The sequence below is a fragment of the Chrysochloris asiatica genome, unplaced genomic scaffold, assembly GCF_000296735.1.
Source record: "Chrysochloris asiatica unplaced genomic scaffold, ChrAsi1.0 scaffold00096, whole genome shotgun sequence".
NCBI classification, from domain to species: Eukaryota; Metazoa; Chordata; class Mammalia; order Afrosoricida; family Chrysochloridae; genus Chrysochloris; species Chrysochloris asiatica.
Window position 1 is genome coordinate 8,271,545 of NW_006408614.1, and position 5,473 is coordinate 8,277,017.

A 5,473-nucleotide genomic window follows, 5' to 3' on the forward strand; every position below is an offset into this window, starting at 1 on the left:
AGAGAGGAGACAGAGAGGAGACAGAGAGGAGACAGAGAGGAGAGAGAGTTCCCTTTACTAAGGTTTCTTTGTTTGTCTCTGTTTTTTCACACATTGAAGGTTTGTTGACACAACCCTACATTGAATAAGTCTATTGTTCCAACAGCGTGGGTTCACTGCGTGTCTCTGTGTCACAGTCTGGTCATCATAGCTCAGACATTGTCATCATACACTTGACCAACTCCCCCATGTTGTCAACGTTTACATGCCCTAGAAAACCCCAAACATGGTGTGACTTGTTTAACTGCTATCCTGGCTCCATTATAGCGGTGGTCTGAAACTGACTCCAAGATCTGACAGTGAGTGTTTTCCTCTCAGTAACTTTTGGTCATAACATGTGCATACCATGAACCTGGGCTTTCTAGCTCCACACGTGCCCTGTGAATTGACATGGGCATGTGAAATCAGGGTCAGTATGGCTTCAGTCCCTTGATAAGGACATCACACTCGGTAAAGTGGAGGGTCAGCGTAAAAGAGGGAGAACCGCAATGAGATAGCAACAGCAATAGTCTCAAGCTTAGCAGAAACTGTGAGGTTGGCGCAGGACTGGGCGGTGTTTCGTTCTGTTGAACATAGGGCCACTATGGATTGGAATTGACTTGACAGCAACAACTAGCAACAACATGGCTTTAGTGTGGTATCCACAGTCTTTCAAAATCAAAATCTACCCATGGTGTGCGTGCGTATATGGGATCTCAGCTCATCAGAAGATTTCATTTCTCAGAGTCTGGATAAATCGGAGTTTGACTTAGGTGCTTTGTAGCTATCAAGTTCACTTCTAAAATTCTGTTTATATGTGGAATTCGAAAGGGGATTCCAATTTCCATTTCCCTGTGGCTGTAGGGTGCTCTATTACGCACTGGATTCACGAGAGCAGTTTGACCCTCTTTGTATCCCCCAGCTCACAACCACAGTCCTTATGTTGTACAGAGGTTTGTAGTGGGTCAGAACCAACTCAACGGCACCTAACAACAATGACACCAAGGGTCAGCATGCATAGATGACTGAAACCACGATCGGGTGCGGGTTGTCCTCAAGGAGAGTGGGGCCTGGGATGACCGAGAGAGTTCGTGTCCAAAGCAGGGATATTATGATAATGATGACGACATTATACCTTATGCTTACTTGTTACACATGTAGTATCAGACTACAGTTAGAGAACATATCCACTCTGCACTAATGTAATTGCATACAGATGGTGAGGACGGTGAAGGACACTGGGGAGGCTGTCCATGTCACCCCTGAGGACAGTCTTGGAGCTGGGAGGAGATGGCCAAATATCTCCAAATGATTTTGACCTGCTTTGAGGAATATTTGAAACTAAAAAATAAATTAATGTTTGTTACTGTTGTTGAGCAGAACATACACCAATTCAACCAGCTCAGGAACACTGATGAAAGTCTCTGAATTGATCCCCCTTCACGAACACAAACTCACTCCCCCCAAAGTTCCTGTCGAATCTTCCGAGTTGCTGTTGTCAGTTTGATGCCACAGAGATAGATCTTAAAAGGCCATCATGCTCCAGCTAGACCTTCCTTAGTAGTGAAGCTATACTACTGCTCAGTCTGAAGATGACTTCAGGGAATACTTTGTTTTAAGGCTTAAAGGTGATCTCAGGGCAGCAATTTCAGTGGTTCATTTTGTCTCTGTGGCTCCAGAAAATCTGGATTCCATGAAAATTTGCAATTCTGTCCTGCTTTTCCACAATTCTGATCAGAAATCTTTTATAGAGCCTTGGCTCACAATGTCCAGTGATAGGAGCCGGGCCTCATCTATTTCTCGTCTCATGGCAAAGGGGATAGTTGTTCATGGACACAGCTGGCCACACATGCAGTTTCCTCCTCTTATTCTGGAATCTCCTTCTTCCTCTATTGCATCAGGCAAACAGACACCAACTGTTGTGTTCTGGGAGTGTGTTTGCAAGGTTTTCAGACCCTGTTGTTGTTGTCACTAAGTGTTGCCGGGTCTGTTCTGACTCATAGCTACACTGTATAAGGTTTTGAGGGAGCAATTGCTAGATTTGAACTGCTGACCTTGTGGTTAGCAGTCCGATGGATTTCTGGGTCCTCTTTGGTGGTGACCATTGGGTGGGTGGGTCTGGTGGTGACCCTTGGTTGGGTGGGAAAGGGTAGACTTCACCACTGTCGGGGACCGGCCTCGACATAGGAACTTGGTTCACTAGTGTTTGGTTCACGAGGAGGGGATATCTGGCGGCGAAAGGGATAGCAAAAGAATACACAGAAAGACAGAAGGAGGGGGACAAAGAGGCACCCCAAAACCAGGATGGTTGCATTACTGGTGTCCGGCAGCTCTGGCGTGGTGAACATATTAGCCATAAGGGCAGTAAGGTCCTGTATGTTAAACATCTTAGCTAAGCGGGCAGTACGCACCCCTTACTAGCTGGTCAGTAACACATGCCTAGTCAGCCGCACAGCTCGTTATCCAATCTGTACTGCACACTTTCACCGCCTGCCTGTAATGCACACCTGGGCCGGCCTGCGTCTCTGTTTTGTTTAGGGGAGGAGCTTCACACCAAGCTGGGAGGGACTAAGACAAAGTACAGCTAACATCAGTAATTTTCCAGACATTCAGGTAACTTTACATCATACTTCACTGGTTCGAATCCCAGGCCCGCAACTTGGTTTCTCAGGCTCAATTAACGTATCTATAGCCCCTGAGCTCAGTTGGGGGAAGGTGAGAGGGAAGGACAAAAGGCTCGGGAGGAGTCCTGCTGTATTGGCTTCCTGAGCCAGGTTTTCAGGAACTTTGGCTGAATAACCAGCACCTGGGACAGGTTCAGGGAGGATGGCTTTTTTGTTTATAGAACAAAGAACTGGGAAGTAGCTAAGCTATTTTCAGTTAATCCTTTGGAGAAAGGTTTAACCTTGAAACCTTTACAGTCTTGGCTTTAGGAAAATATTACATTTATCTGTGGATACTAAGGGCTCATGTTTGGAATTAAATAAAAAACATAACTGAAAACTAAGATGAAAAACAATTTGCCATACTGCCAGTGGCCAGAATTTGTTCCTCAGAGCCTGCAGCCTGCATTGTCTGCAACACTTGGGCCCAGTGGGCCTCGAACTTCTGACCAGCTTTACACGGTCTGTAACACACCATGAGGCTTGTGGTTTCTCCCAGGAATGGACGATTAGTGTACGTCAAGATTTGGAGACTTTCCATGAGTACAGCAAAGATAATGGAGGCTTACAAGGTGGGTCTTTTAGTGCATGATGACCATGAATAGTGCACGCTGACCATGTACAGTGAATGCTGACCATGTATAGTGTACACTGACCATGTATATGGCATGTTGACTTGTATAGTGCACACTGACCATGTGTAGTGCATGCTGACCATGCATAGTGCATAGTGACCAAGTATAGTGCATAATGACATATATAGTACATAATGGCCATGTATAGAGCACACTATGTATAATGTATGTTGACCATGTATAGTGCATGTTAACCATGTATAGTGCACACTGACCATGTATATGGCATGTTGACTTGTATAGTGCATGCTGACCATGTAAACAGCACATGACCACATACATGGCACCACGACCACTCATATAGTATGTTCACCATGTATATAGTCCATTTACCATGGTTACAGCATGTTGACCATTTAAACTGCATGGTGCTCATGTAGATTTTTGGTCAAGCCTCCTCCAAATGCAGGTATCATTGGGTACATTTCTAAAGCTCACTATCTGGTCTCCTGGGAGGTGGTGTCAGAACTGTGAGAAGGCTACCACAGCTATCTGGGATTTGTCTGCATGCCCACAGTCAGCTGAAGAGCCAGAGGATGGGAAGGAACCAGGCTGCCTTCCCCTTGAGTTGGAAGAGCTCGATTAATTAGCCTTCCAAAGATTAGTGTCTATTATTTTTACAAAGTCCTCCTTGAGGGCTCTTGGCCCATAAACAGCCAAGTCAGGGTGGGTTGCAACATGGCTCAGGTGAGACAGGGTTCTCACGGTGGGAGTGCAGCCGAGGCGCTATTCTAAGAGCACAGGTGGAGGGCATGAAGGCCTCCTGTCATGGGGATTGGTGATGGGTGGGCACTAAGGACCAGAGGCTGGGAAGTGAGGTTGTTGAGAGCTTCAGGTGGTGCAAGTGGTGACCTAGAGGTTGTTAGTTCAAGTTCACCAAGAGACAAGAAAAACCTAGCAATGTACTTCTAAAAACCAGCCATAGAAAACCCTGTGGAGAAGGCCTCTGCTTTGAGCCCATGAGGTCGTCATGACTCGGTGTCCACTCAGCAGCAGTGGGTGGTGGTGGTGGTGAGACAGTGAGGGGTGGTCCCCAAGCTGTGAGCTGTATTTCACTGTCATCTGGGATGCTAAAGTCTCTTCATTGCGTCAGACGTTTGGATGGCAAAAGCAGGCCTTGGGTTCCCATTCATCTGGTTTGATGTCCCAACTGGATTCCGTCCTGGCTAGCAATCCAGATAACGTTGCATCTTCTTGTGTTTTTTTTTTTTTTTTCAGGTTCATTTTTATTTGGGATTTTACAAAAGTATGAAAGTTAGACAATGTGGTTTGGATAAGTTTCTGACCCTCTGAAGCTTAGAATTCCAGAAACACCTTAATACATAAACTGGATCCATCCCAGCAAGCACTGGGGCTTGCGTGGGGGCTGTGATGGATTGGGTTATTAGTGAGATAGACCCCCAGGAAGAGAGGCAAGATGAGGGAAGCATGGGGAATGTGGAGAAAAGGCGGCTCATAGGGTTTCTTGGGTCTAGACAGGGCATTAATCAACAAGGTGGATTTCCTTTGCAGAGACATTCTGCAGGCAACAGCTTGATTTGGAGGAAAGGAGATAGCTGTTGGATTATAGTTGGTAAGCCTTAAAGACCATGGTTCTCAGGTGGATTCACCTCCACTTCTTCACACAGTCACTTCTTCTCACTCATGGAGCAATGTGTCAAGAGGGATTACTGGTGTTCCCACATACCTGTGGTGCTTGACTCTGCTGGGCAGATGGCCCAAGTCATGGATTTGCAATGCATGCTTTGTGGATTGGGAGAGACTGTTCTTGGTCATTGCAAAAATAGGAGCAGGCTTTCTTTAAGACAGATAACCCCAGCCACAGAGACTATGAGAATGTCAAGATCACTGAGGAAATGGTGGGCAGCATTCACAGCGTTGACAAGAATGGCAGGCTGAAGAAATCATCTACCAAGAAAGACACACATGAGAAGCTTGTGGGGTTAGTGGGCAGAAGTTGGGGACCACGAGAACCGCTTGATGCAGGTTGATCATCTGCCCACAGGTGACGGGTCCCACGCTCCTTCTTCCACTACATCCTGCAATGTCTACCATCACCTTTACTACCAAATATGATGGTCTTCTACCACCAAGACCATCACCACCACCTCCAGTACCTCCTGCAACCTCTACCACCACCGTTACTACCAACCACTG

The 5,473-nt window shown here is 46.4% G+C and overlaps 1 protein-coding gene across 1 annotated transcript in view; it reads right to left on the reverse strand.

The window, feature by feature from the left end:
• IQCA1 (IQ motif containing with AAA domain 1) overlaps nucleotides 1-5,473 on the reverse strand; it is a 202,256-nt gene that overhangs the window by 6,595 nt on the left and 190,188 nt on the right. The gene's annotated exons all lie outside the window — the stretch shown is intronic.